The sequence below is a fragment of the Notamacropus eugenii genome, chromosome 2, assembly GCF_028372415.1.
Source record: "Notamacropus eugenii isolate mMacEug1 chromosome 2, mMacEug1.pri_v2, whole genome shotgun sequence".
Taxonomy (NCBI): domain Eukaryota; kingdom Metazoa; phylum Chordata; class Mammalia; order Diprotodontia; family Macropodidae; genus Notamacropus; species Notamacropus eugenii.
The window spans coordinates 259,854,589-259,868,634 of NC_092873.1; the positions used below are offsets into that span (position 1 = coordinate 259,854,589).

General features: G+C 36.9%; 1 protein-coding gene across 4 annotated transcripts in view; it reads right to left on the reverse strand.

The window, feature by feature from the left end:
- C2H6orf118 (chromosome 2 C6orf118 homolog) overlaps positions 1–14,013 on the reverse strand; it is a 72,153-nt gene extending 58,140 nt beyond the window's left edge. For all 4 annotated transcript variants that reach the window (XR_011974698.1, XM_072643853.1, XM_072643851.1 and 1 more), the window contains exons 1-3: positions 13,906–14,013; positions 9,484–9,563; positions 140–274 (exon numbers count right to left, since the gene is read on the reverse strand). The gene's annotated coding sequence lies outside the window, so the exon portion shown is untranslated. The remainder of the gene's footprint in view (positions 1–139; positions 275–9,483; positions 9,564–13,905) is intronic.
- Positions 14,014–14,046: the final 33 nt, after the last annotated feature.

The window sequence follows — 14,046 nt, forward strand, 5'->3', positions numbered from 1 at the left end:
GATTCCTTTGAAATCTGAATCATAATGCTGACTGTTAGCCCTTTCCTCCATAGTAACCTGGTAGTCCTTTAATTATGCCCTCCCTCCTACTGAAATATCCATCTCTCTTAATGAGCATCATAGGCTAGCCATACTCCACCTCCAGTATCTGCTTTTACTGTTCTTTCTTCTGGTGCGTCAACACTGTCTGCCAGGAAAAGGGTTTCCTCACAAGATCTAGCAGCACAGTCAATTCCTTTCGGAGGTGAGACCAGTCATCTGCTCAGGGGCAGCCCTAGGTAAAAAGCGTGAAGGAAGCAAAGTTTGTCACCTCTCCCAATCCTCTGGCATACTCTCCCCTCCTTTCAGTCCCTCTTCTCTTTCTGTGTCTCCAATCCCGAGACTTAGTATTTCACCTTTCAATCCTCTCAGGAGAAAAATTATCTGAAAATGATAATAATAGATCACACACACATAATACATATATATATATATATATATATATAACATTCCTTTATTAGAATCTTACATACTTGATTTTATTTAATCCAAATGAAGTTTTTAAACTGTCAAATACAATTATTTCATGTATTAGCTGGTCTTGTGTCCATAACTATATTATAACCTCCTCTCCTATACCCTGTTCCTTGAGCACAACATTCTAGTTTCTGATTCTGTGCATTCTCGCTGACTGTCCCCCTGACTGCAGTGCTCTCTTTCCTCTTCTCTGCTTCCTTCAAGCACCAGTTAAAATCCGTTCCATAGAAAAATTCCCCCTATTCCTCTTAATGTTTTTTTCCTCTAGGTTTACCTCTAACTAATCTGTATATATTTAGTCATATAATAAGCACTTAATAAATGTTCGTGGGCTTGATTTTTTAACTTAGTGATTAGGTAGCTTGTTTCAGAGTCTAAAGTCTTTTGTTGCACTAGGTGGCACTGTGAGACAAGATTTTGTTATGTGATGGCTCTTTCCCTCCAACCTTCAGAATTTGGGAGTTAACTAGCCAAGACTGACTATACCTATCTAAGCTAATATTGGGCAGCTTCTGTACCCTTGATTCCATCCCTGCAGAGAACAGGGAGGAAAGAGGAAGGAATGAATGAGGCTATGTGACCTAATAGCACCTGCCCTACCCGAAATAGAAAAAAAAAGGACCTCTGACATTTGTAAATTAGGATTATTTTTTTAAAATTTGATCCTATTTAATACTACCTTTAGGGAAATATTATTAGTAATCAAAACCATAAGATTATCTCTTTCAGATCAGACCTTCCAAGTAAAGATGATTAAATACATACAGCACAAAAAAGTTGTAATTACTCATTTTCAGAAGTAAAATTATAATATGAAAAGTTTAATTAAATTTTAAAATCATAGACAAAGTGTATGCCAGCAACAGTTATGGGGGGAGTTAAACTTTTCACAGCTTTTCCATAGGCCCTGTAGTGATGATCACAGATAACAGTCTCAGTCTATTCCAATCAGCCTCATCAAAGTTCTTTTAAGAGGCAAAGAAGAGAGTAAGAGAAGCTCTAATTGTATCAGCAACTTATTTTTAATTTTGCATTCAGAGGAGCCAATATCATGGGACACTCCATTATTTGCCAGCAACTCTTCCCCTTTCTCTCTTGCTCTGTTGCAGACTCTACTCCAAAACTCTTCATGAAGCAAAAAAACCTTCCCCAGCTCAGATACCAATTCCTCTCACTCTCAGGATGGGAAGATAGCAGTTTCTATTTGTCTGTCTCTCTCTCTATACACATTTACAAATGCATGCATGTATGTGTATATGTAAGCATGTATATATGTATGCATATATATGTGTATGTATCTCTCCTTCTCTGATCTGTCCCTCTCTGGTTTGAGTATAATCAGAACTGTATTTTTTCTCACAAAGGAGCTTGGTAAGGTTTCTTGTTCTAAATTTTTGAGGGTAATTTTTGAAACATTCACATTTTTAAATTAAATATTTAATATAGTTTACTTGCAAATCTACTTTAGCAGTTTCCTCTCTTTTGTTGTTAATTTATTTATGACTTCCTTGATTTCTCAGGATTATCTAAAATCTCTATTTCTTATTTTCTTAATATACTCCTTTATATTTTTGTAGATAAGAATCCATATTCTTTAACTTCTAAGTTTGGCTAGAACATAATTCTATATAGTAGTTTCCAGTAACTACTCATCTTTTCTGAAGTTCATGCATCCATTTATTACTCATTCAAGATTGTAGTAGTAATTATATGGGAACAGCTAGGTGGTGCAGTGGATAGAGCACCAGTGCAGGAGTCAGGAGGACTTGAGTTTACATCTCACCTCAGATACTTGACACTCACTAGCTGTGTGACCTTGGGCAAGTCACCTAACCCCAAATGCCTCATCCTGGGTCATCTCCAGTCATCCTGATGAATATCTGGTCACTGGATTCAGGTGGCTCTAGAGGAGAAGTGAAGCTGGTGACCTGCACAGCCCTCCCTCACTCAAAACAAAGTCAAGTGCAAGTCATATCATTATTTCTCTTATGGCATGGTCTTCTTCAGTAGTGAAGGATGAACTCACACAGCAATTATATATAGATAGTCTTTATTAGCAATCATCTATAGATATGTGGGGCAGTTAGGTGGGGCAGTGAACAGAATGGTGGGCTTGGAATCAGAAAGATTCATCTTCCTGAGTTCAAATCTGGCCTGACACTTATTAGCTGTATGACCCTAGACAAGTCACTTAATCCTATTTGCCTCAGTTTCCTCATCTATAAAATGAGCTGGAAAAGGAAAGGCAAACCACTTCAATATCTCTGCCAAGAAAACCCCAAATGGGGTCGTGAAGAGTTGGACACTACTGAAACTACTGAACTTACATGGACATTCAGGATTTTCTTTCTCTCCTCAATGAGTTCATCTTGCTCAAAGTCCTTCTCTCCTCCACAATTCCTGCCTTTATACTAGGGGACTTCAACATAAATATTGATATTTGCTTAAAACCCTAAACTTCTCAGTTCCTCAAATTGCTCATTTTCATAACCTACTCCTCCACCCACCTCAGCTACTCACAGAGATGGTTATACCTTTTGATCCTGCCATCACCAACAAGTGTTTCACCTCCATGCTCATGAACTCTGAAAGCCCTTTATGTGACTACCATTTGTTGTTATTTTACATCTCCCTCTTGCAACTCCAAATCCTGTGTTTTGCCTTCACCAGGACCTTTAGTCCCTTTACCTCTCCTTTCTTTACCAGGCCATCACCATTGCACTGGTTATATTCTCCTGATCCTTGGTGAACCCAATCAACTCTACAGTATCTTTTTCTCCCAAGTCCCTTGTCCCTTATCTTTTCAATGATCTTATGATGCAAGATACCAGCATTGGTTTACATCCATCGCTATTGCTCTTACTTATATCCTACTGAACAAAGCTGGAGAAAAATCCTAAATACTGCTGACAGGATCTACTACAAGTTTGTTACATAGTCTCAACAGGGCCCTCACTGCAGCAAGGCAATCCTTTATGCCTCCCAACATGTCCCATTCACCACAGAAGCTTTTCCAAATCATTTCATCCCTCTTCAAACTTCCCATAGATTCTCTTCCTCCTGCTCTCTTGACAGAGAACATTTCCTGGTGGTTCACTCAAAATAAATGAAGGCATTCACAGAGACTTCCCTCTTCTCCCCTGTTCCTCATCTTACATCATCCAGATGCCTTCTTCCCACTACCTAATCCTTAACCTCTGTTTCACATGAAGAGACAGTCCTTCTCCCTGTTAAGACACCATCACATCCTATCTCCTCTAACAGATTACTCCTGCCCCTTCATCATCCTACTCTTGTACTAATCATCCATCACTTCCTGTTTACCAGTTGTTTCTTACTGCCTACAAAAGTGTCCATGTTCTTCCTATTCTTTAAAAAAAAACACCCAATTAAATAATTTCATTCTCATTATCATCCTTTCATCTTATTTTCTTCATTTTTAAAAATCCAACTTCTGACATCATTATCCAACTGAATCTGCTCTAAAGTCACTAATAATCCTTCTTGACCTCTACAGCCATAGACAACTGTGGATCATTCCCTCCTCATTGCTCTCTCTTTATAGGTTTTCATAACAATTTTCTCCTGGTTTTCCTCCTACCTATCCGACCATTCCTTTTCTGTTTCCTTTGCTGTATTTGCATCCTGGTCATGCTAACAATGGGCCTTCCCCAAGGTTCTGTCCTGGGTCCAGGAGCTTTTCTTCCTCTTTACTAATTTATTTGGTGATCTCATCAGCTTCCATGATTTCAATTATCATCTCTATGCAGATGACTCAGATGTACTTGTCCAACCCTAACCTCCCTCCTAACCTCTAGTTATTCATCTCCAACTTCCATTGAACATCTCAAACTAGGTATTCTGAAGAAATCTGAAATTTAACATATTCCAAATTAGCTGGTTTTTTTCTTTCTGCACTAACCCTTCCCTCATTCTAACATCCCCTATTTCTAGTTAGGGTTCCAGTACCTTCACAGCTATCTAGGCTGGCAACCTAGATGTCACTCTCTTACCCTGCTCACTCTCTTACCCTCCCCTGCCCTTTATATCCAAGCAGTTGTCAAGTTCTATCAATGACACCTTAGTAACATCTCCTGTGTATGCATCCTTCTTTCCTCTTACCCCTGCCATCTTATCATCTCACCCTTGAACGACTGTAATCGTCTGCTGGTTGGTCTATCTGCATCAAGTCTCTCCTCACTATGTATTCTGTATTCTACTCATTCTACACACTATAGACATCTATCAACCTGATCTTCCTAAAAAAAGATGGACCATGTCACCCCCCCACCCACCCTATTCAGTCAACTCCAGTGGCTCATTATCACCTCCAGAGTCAAATATAAAACCTTCTGATTGTAAAAGCCCTTTGTAATCTGACCCATTCCTACTTTTTTATTCTTCTTATACCTTATTCCCCATTACATAGTTTGCATTCTCCCAATACTGACTTCTTCGCTATTCCACACAATACTTCATTTCCCAGCTCAAAGAACTTTCACTAGCTGTCTTCCTTACCTGGAACACACTGCTTCCTAGCTTTCCTGGCTTCCTTCAAATCTCAGTTAAAGTCCCATCTTTTGCAAGAAGCCTTAATCTTAGCACTTCCCCCCTAATTACCCACAATTTATCCTATTTCTATCATATTTGTACATAGTGGTTTGCATGACAAGCATTAGGTTACAGACTTCTGGAAAATAGGGACTTAGCCTTTCTAAATACCTAGCATTTAGCACAGTGCTGAAAATTTGTTGTTCATTTCCTTCAGTCATGTCTGACTCTTTGTCTCCCTTTTTGGGGTTTCTTGACAAAGATACTGGAGTGATTTGACATTTCCTTCTCCAGTTCACTTTACAGATGACTTGCTTAGGGTCACACAGCTAGGTAAGTGTCTGAGGATAGATTTGAACTAAGGAAGATGAATCTTCCTAACTTCAGGGTGGAACTCTATCCAATGTACCCCCTAGATGCCTGGGCTAAAAAACAGGAGGCACTTAATAAAGATTTGGCTTTATTAGTTAATTTACTACTGACTAATAGGATTTTTTATTTCTTTTCTTATTAATCAAATTAGCTAGCAGTTTATTTTGTAGTGTTGTTAAACTGTTTTATTAATCATATCAAGTTTTTGCTTTTCATTTATTGTCTTTCTGCTCATTCAACTAGAACTTTTAAGATTTCTTCTTTTGTGTTTGTTCTGGGTTTTTTTTTTAATGTTCTCATTTTCTGGTTGAGCTCATTAGTCCTCACTTTTCTATTTTGTTAATATATTTCAGGAAATATGCCCACTGAGGATTGCCTTAGCTTCATCCCCAAAATGTTAATGTTATCCCACTGTTATTATTCCATTAAATATATGTATTTGTGATTTCTTCATTGACCAACTCATTATTTATGCATTTTACTTAGTTTTCAGTTGGGTCTATATCTTTAGATTATTTTCCTTGAATTGACTGCTATATTATATAGTACTTTGGCCTGAAAGTTATGCTTAAGATTTCTTCCTATTTATATTTACAATTTCCTTGTGCCCTAATTCATGATATATTTCTGTAAAGATACTTTTTAGTGCTGAAAATGTCTATATTCTTTTATATTCTCATTCAGAAAATAACAAAAATCAACTCACCTCTGTTTTTCTTTTTATCTGTTGAATTTATCCAGCTCTGAAAGATGAATATTCAGGACTATCACAATTATTGTGATACTCTCAATGTCTTTTGTAATTTTTCCTTTAAGCCACTGGGCTTTGTCATTTGGTCCATATATACTCAATAATGATTTTATTTCATTGACTATAATTCCTTTAAGTATAGTATAATTTATCTCTTAAAATATTGTCAATTTTTATTGCTGCCTTACCTGACATTATGACACATTGTATGCGTCCCTACTTTTTTTTAAGTCTTAATCTTCTTGTAAGTAGTTAATAGTTGAGGTTTCTTTTATATTTCCTTTTATTGGAAAGTTAACATTTAAGATTATGGTGTTAGGTTTTATTTTTCCTCTCTACTTTTTTTTTTTTTGTATAATCACTCCTTTTTTCTTTCTTTTAAGCCAGCATTTTGTCTCTGTGGTTAATTTTGCTTACACCAATTTGATCCAATTTCCTTCTACTTTCTTCTCATAACCTCTCTGTTCTTCTTAACCTTGACTTTATTTCAACTGTTACTCTAATATTTTTCCTTTAAGTTTTTCTTTCCCTGACCTTTCTTTCCCTAAGACCAACTCTTTCCCTAAGAGTTGAGCATCCTGTTTGTGCCACCACCACCCCTCCTCACCTACTATCAACTTTAGTAAATTTCATTTGTAGCATCCTTTTCAGGGAAGTATTCATTTATTTTATCTCCCTCTTAATTCCTTTCTCTTCTACACTATTCTGAAATACATTATTTCATTTATAGGTCTTATACTTACATGATTTTTCCCCCCTTTTTTTGTTCCTCATACAAAATAGGTTTCTGAAAGATAGGAATTTTTTATCTCTGCTAATTTGTTTTTGTTTGTCTGCAGATAGTAGTCACTCCTCTCTCCCCTAATAAAAAAAAAATCTTTTAAAGTACCTTATTCTGTGTAGTCTTATTCTTGGAGGCAATGTGATGAGCTGGGTGTCAATATACATATCCCTTGACAGAGGGGAAAGACTTTCTCTGTGACTTTACTTTTACCATTTGCCCATCCTAAGGCTAGCTAATCTTAAGACTAGTGTTTTATCTTCCTAAAATAAATTCATCTTCCATAGTAGGGGAGCTTAGGGGACCAGTAATCTCCTTTCCTAAGGGTGGAATACCATTGTGGGAAGCATGATCCTTATGCTAAGGAGGGGATAAAGTGCTCTCTCCCCCTGGTTAAAGTCCATTGTAAGGTTACTTTTTTTCCATTCATCCCCATGTGAATGCATATTAATATCTCCCCCATCATTTCCTTTCTTAGGGAATGTCCCAGATCCTGTTCTTCCCTTCCCATATCTTTCCTACTTATTTTTTGTTCCATACTTTTCAATAGCATTCCCCCTCTTCTCTGGCAAAATATGAGACTGAAGAAGACCCTTCTACTTTACCTCTCAAACTCTAACACAGAAGTATGCTTCTCTGCATCTCTTTTGTCTCTTGCCTTCTCTCTGTCCTGGTGACTTTCCTCTGTGTTATTCATACCATCACAAATATACACACATATATGTACACATGTATTCATTTACAAGGCAATATGGGTTTTAGTCACTGAAACAAATTCTTCCTTTTGAATCAAATAAACTTAGATTTTTATCTCCTTGACTTTCACCCCTATGTTTTTTCTTTGACTGTTAAGCAGTATAAAAGTTTGCATTAAAAATAATAATAGCCTTGTCTGGTCTTATAAACATTAGTACAATGATTTTATTGCTTAATCTTTTCTGCTACTTAACAGTTATTTACTTTTCTTGTGTTTCTTGTTCTGAAGGGTTTCTGTATTGAATATATTGATCTCCTCGGTTTTTCCTTTTGGACTAATAACATGAATGTCTCCTTTTTGTTGAAAGTCTAGTTTTAAAAAGGTTATTAGGATCCACTTTGTAAGATGTTATTTTAGGATACAATCTAATCTTCTTTATTTTTTAGACTATTATATTCTATATAATTTTGAATCATCAGAGATGAAGAATATCTAAGCTATTCAGGTAGATTTTCCTTAATGACCAAAAATCTTTCTCTAGGCTACTTATAACATTTGTGCTTTGATACTGAAATTCTTAGTTTTAACCACAGAAGTTCCTGGTGATTTAAATTCACATCACAGATGATCAATGGATCCTAATTATGTCTGTTTTTCCTTATCTTTTCAGTATTTATGGACAATTTAATGTTTTCATGAGGCACGCCATTCAGACTTTTTCATTAAATCTGAACCTCAATGTCTTTTTTGATCCTCTCTTTAAAGTCATTTGCTTGGGCTTGAACAGAATGTATGAGTTCTTCCAATGCTGTCCTCTTTTTATTATCTTATAAAATATTTCTTTCACCTTTGCATTTCTAAACTGATTTTATTTTTCACAGGATCCATTGTTTTGGAGAAATTCTCCATCTAATTTTCTAAATCATTTAATCATTTATTTGTCTTACTAATTTCATCTTTGAGAGCTCTGTTTAAATTCTGCCTTATTCTCAATGTTCTTTTAATCATTTAAAAATATATTTTTTTTATTTCCCTTCCTAATCATTCTGGGTTTTCTTACTTTTCCATTTTCTCTGGGAATTTTATAAAATGTCCAAGCTTTCTTTTTTTATAGGGAGTTTTGGGGTCTCCATGACTCATGGCAAAACTATTATTTTCCATCCTTTTTCAAAACTAAATGACTGTTTTTCCTCCACTTTGTTAAGTTCATTGTTGGTTTATCTCTTTAGGGGCTGAGGCTAACCCCAACCTTTCTTTTTTTAGATTTCTTCCCTTCTGCCCTTTTTTTTTTCTGTTCTGAGTAGTACTGTACCAGGCTCCCTCACTGTATAGTCCTTCCAACATCACTGTCCTCTCCCTTCCCCCCATCCATACCAAAAGGATTTGGTGGCTTTAATGATCTTGTGAGGGGATAACTATATTTCTGATATATGGAAACTTTATGAGGAGAAGAACACAGATGGATTTATAAAACTTCCTTTTCCTGCTAGCAATTTCCTTTAATTCTACTCTTTCCAACTTTGCACTGTTGCATGTCTCCCAATCTTTGTCTGCCAGTTGCCTGTTCTCTCCATTGCTGGAATAGATGAGTTCAATACTCTCTTTCCATTGAAGGTACAAAGATGGGAGTCTGATTGCAGAAACAAGATAGAAGGCAGAACAAAAACTCAAAAGCCAGCTGTCTTCCAGCATTTATCATGTTCAGTGTATGACTGATGTGATATTTGAGAGCAGGTCCTTTGTATAGCTTTCTGTTGTTATAGTGCAATAATTTATGTTTTGGTGGATGCATTTTCTAGCTTCTATTCTTGTTACCTTTTTTGGTTATATTCCTTGTTCTGAGGTAGCAGGAGCACAAGTTTTGCTGAGAAGTAGATTCTTACTCTGTCTTCTGGCTGGAAATTTGAGACATGCACTTTTAAAGTAAAACAATTAAAATCGAACACAAATCAGCAAAAGAATATAGATATGTACTCAAAACCACTGCTAACTAAATGCAAATTTATCCCTTATTCTAATCAGAGTAGTCTGGGAAAGGAATATTTTTAAGATCGACACCTCTAAAATGAGGAGGTGCCTTCCCCCTTCCTGCAACAAAGCAGACATAGCTTTCAGTGCTGGAACCCTAGGGTTTCGAGATTGCTCTAGTCATCCACATGGCATTCAGATGGGAAAATTAAGGACAGACTTTCAAAAAGAACAACAGCCTAGGATATAGGAAAAGGTCATGCATGGTCTCCAGTATGGTCATGCTATTGACAAGTTTTGTCCACACAGTACCCAAATCTCTGTTCAAAGCACTCATGGTCTTGCCACCTTTCCACAGCATGAATGTCTTCTTTCCTTGAACTATAAGATTTCAGCTTTTAAGTAAACTGTACTGATGGCGTCCCTCTTCCTGTACCAGGTACTATGATAATCACTTCTCCACAAAGCTCCCTACCTCCTTCTTAGAAATCAAAATACAGATCATTAGGATCCATTGATCACCTAGAAAGGGAATTTAATTTAAACTGCTGAGAAATTCCATAGTCAAGATGCAACAACAAATATTATAAGTAGCCAAGAGAAAGGCTTTCAGTCATCAAAGAAAATCCATCTTCATAGCCTAGGGATGTACTTTATCTATGAAGATTCAAAGGAAATACTTGAATGTGACATTTTGAAAAGTTTAAGAGACTTGATTGTACTTGCAAAATAATATACCTTGCAAAATGCAATCCTCCTAATAATCACTTTTTTAAAAAAAAATGGACTTTCAACATATAGAGGCATTTAAGGTATTAGTCCAAAAGAAAAACAGAGATCAATATATTCAATAGATAAACCGTTCAAAACAAGAAAGATAAGAACAGTAAATAACAGCTAAATAGGAGAAATGACTAAGTAGTGATATTAATGTATTAATGTTTATAAGACCTGACAAGGGTATTGTTAAAAACAAAAACAAAAACTTTCACATTGTTTGAGAGTCAAAGAAAGAACATGTAGGGGCAACAGTCTTGAAGGAAACAAAACTCTAAGAGGTTTACTGGATTTAGAAGGAGGAAAGGAGGAAAAATTCAATAAATGTTCCAGTTATTCAAATCAATATTGCCTTGCAAATGAATCCATATTTTTTTGTGAGGGTATGGAAAGTCACCTGAACAGGAAGGAAGCAAGAGACCAAGGAGATGCAGAGATGCATGCTTGCCCAGTTAGTATGAAAGGTAAGGGGAAAATATTTTCTTCAGCCTCTCATTCTGCTAGAGGATAGGGGGAGTGCTGTTGGAAAGTATGGAAAGAATAATGAGGAAAGATATGGAGAGGGAGAAATAGGATTTTGGATTTTCCTTGGGAAGAATGATAAAAAGGCTTAATCAGTTGATTTTCAACAAATTTGGTTTTATGTAAGCATTGAATGCTCAAAGTTTGAAAATAGCTGACCAGAATCCTAAGAGTCAAATTTAAATCTCATTCTTATTTGATGAGCAGACAAATGGAAACAAATCATTGCAGTAGAGTCTAAATTGACTTTAGGCGGTCAACACAATTTATTTTATTTCAGAGATACCAGGTCCTGCTGCTACCAGAGAGGTTTCAGAAGGTCTTAAATTTTACTGCTAGTCAATCCTTTGAGTTCCTTGTCCTGCTGGTTCCTCATTAAAAACAAAATTTCCTAGGAGAGAGAGCACATTAAACAATTTTATACTAATCCATTTGTGCTCAGAAAAAAGTATATTATTTTGGGGGGTATGGTAGAATTACAGCACTAGCATTGTCAAAAGGTCCAGTGTACAGCCACAGAGGAGAAAGACATACATAAAAGTTAGTGTAAGACCTGCCCCTGAAACAAGTGAATCTTATTGAATTAATCAATCAACTAAATATAACAGAGTAAGGCCTAACCACATCTTCAGTGAGAACTTTGCACATGAAGACATTCCTAACTGGGGTCGGTTTTCAGGACTCCATTGCTATGAAACTAGATGCCTGAGATACAGGTGATGGTTTCATGAGGCATGGACTCTGATATGATGTCTCTTTGGGCCTAGATGGTTGGCTGGAAACATAGCTGACAATGAGCTTCTCCTCCATTGATTTATATTCTACAGATATACATGTCAAAAAGTACAGAAATCCAAAACGTCACTCTTTTTGGATGAGGACAAATGGCTTACTTGGTGATTTAAGTTAAGGGAATTATATTCCTTAAAAGGAAGTGTTACTACTGGGGGTGGGGGTAAAGTAAATGACTTCTAAGTTGCTGTTTAACCTCCCCCCTATTATAATGAGCACAATTTTGTGCAAAAGTTTTTGGATGATTAGCAAAATACAACTAGGAATCATTATTTACCATGTGTAAAGAAAATATTTGAATTATAGGAAGTTTGAGACTTGACAAATTTAGTGTGGTAGCCAGGCGCAGTAGTAAAAGCGTGGGACAGGGAGTGAGAATACCAGATTTCAATCATGGTTCTGTGATACAGCCAGGGGCAAGTAATTTTAGTTTTTTGGGTGTATTTGTGGGTGGGCTGGGAGATTTAGAATAGATTCTCTTTCTACAGTCTTTTGTTGATTAAATATTTCTTCAGGATAGTGGGGTCCAAGTTTTATAGAACAGATTCTTCTGTTAAGGGGATTTGTTCTGTGAAGTTTGGATTCAGTCAAAGGGCCACACATGAGGACCTAGAGGGTCACATGTGGCCTTGAGGCTGCAGGCTCCTCATCCCCAGACAGGGGAAAGAGCAGTGGATTTGAAGACAGAGAAATTGAGTCTGATTCCTGACCTTGCTACCTATGGCAAATTATTTATGTCTCTAGGACTCACTTTCCTAATCTATAAAATGGGGGCATTTATGTAGGTGATCTATGATGTTCATTCCAGCTTTTAATTTTATGATCCAGAAGGCTAATTGTTTCCAAACTTTTAACATCCAGTTCCTCAACTGGCTGAGAATCAACTAATTAAGCATTTTCATCATTTGGACAGAAGTTCATTTCAAGTTAACCTTTATACTTCATCAGGAATGTGGGATCGTAGATCTAGGGCTAGAAAGACCTTAGAAATCATTTGAGTACAGTCCCTTCATTTTACAGAGAAGGAAACCAAAGCTCAGAAAAAGTGACTTACCCAAGGTTACTTGGGTAGTAAAGGACAAAGTCTGGACTCCAAAATAAATCCTGAGATTCCAAATCCTTTGTGCTTTCCACTGAGTCCCACCACTAAGATACCATGGGCCATAAGAAGGAAGGGAAGGGAAGGCAGAGAAGACACAAATAGGTGCCAAGTCATAAGATTTCTTACTTGTCTCCTGCCCTTATAAGGAGGTTCCAAAGGGAAGGTAAAATTCCAGTAGGTTGTTTTTAGGAGCATCAGGACATAGCTTCTTATTTGTCATAGGGAATGTTTAAAGACATTATCCTTAGCACAGCAGAGTAGAGGCAGCTATTTTATTATGTGTGTGGGACCTGTGAGATTAGGGGGTCAGTGAAGAGATCAGAGGAAAGGCTGTTGCAGTCTATTAGTGATTTCCTAGAAGGGTGAGTCAGGGCATTCTCATGTGGGTGTTGAGGATGAAAGCTGTAGTGTTTGGGATTGAGATTAGCACGTAGTAGTACTCCAAGTGAGGACTCGTAACTTTGAGTAGTCTTTTTTCTACTATGCTGCACTATTCCTTTTATATATTTTTAAAGATGATAAAACTGCTTTTCTCTAAAACAATTACGTAACTCAAATTTTTAACTAATTCCAATCAGTGAAATATTGGGACTAGGCTGTATGAATTCAATTTATGAGAGGAATAGGTGAGATAGCACTTATCGCCAGAGAATTTTGAGACCTATCATTTTTTTTAAGGGGTATAACCTGAACTTGGCTTTAAACTCCTTGCCTTTCAACCTGTATCATCTCTTAGCCTTCTAGATGAAAATATGTAATCAGACAAAAATATATTCATGCATCCACCGTCCCACTTTTCACTACTGTCCCCTTCCACTGACTTCATTGGAAGTTTCTGGCCTCAGTTTGTCAAAAGTAGTACCTGAAAAGTGGTTACCGATTTTCTCCAGCTACAACGTATCTCCCAGACCAATGTGCACATCTTATGATCCCATATCCAGCCTCCAGAAAGTGGAAAAAGGAAACTGGTTTCCTTTTGCAAAGAAGGCTTTTTGTTTTTAATCAGTTTGTTAGATCTGAAGGTGTTAAAAACAAAAGGCAAAAGCCTAAACATGACATACTCCATGTCTACTTACATGCAGGTTCCAAATCTGGGCCATCTACTTGTCTCCCTCCTGCAACCACCACCATGGGCAGAAGGTGCTGGGTTACTGGGGAAACTGACAAACATTCTAAGTCCCACCCCCGGCTTTTACTTCTGCTGCTTAGCAACGAGG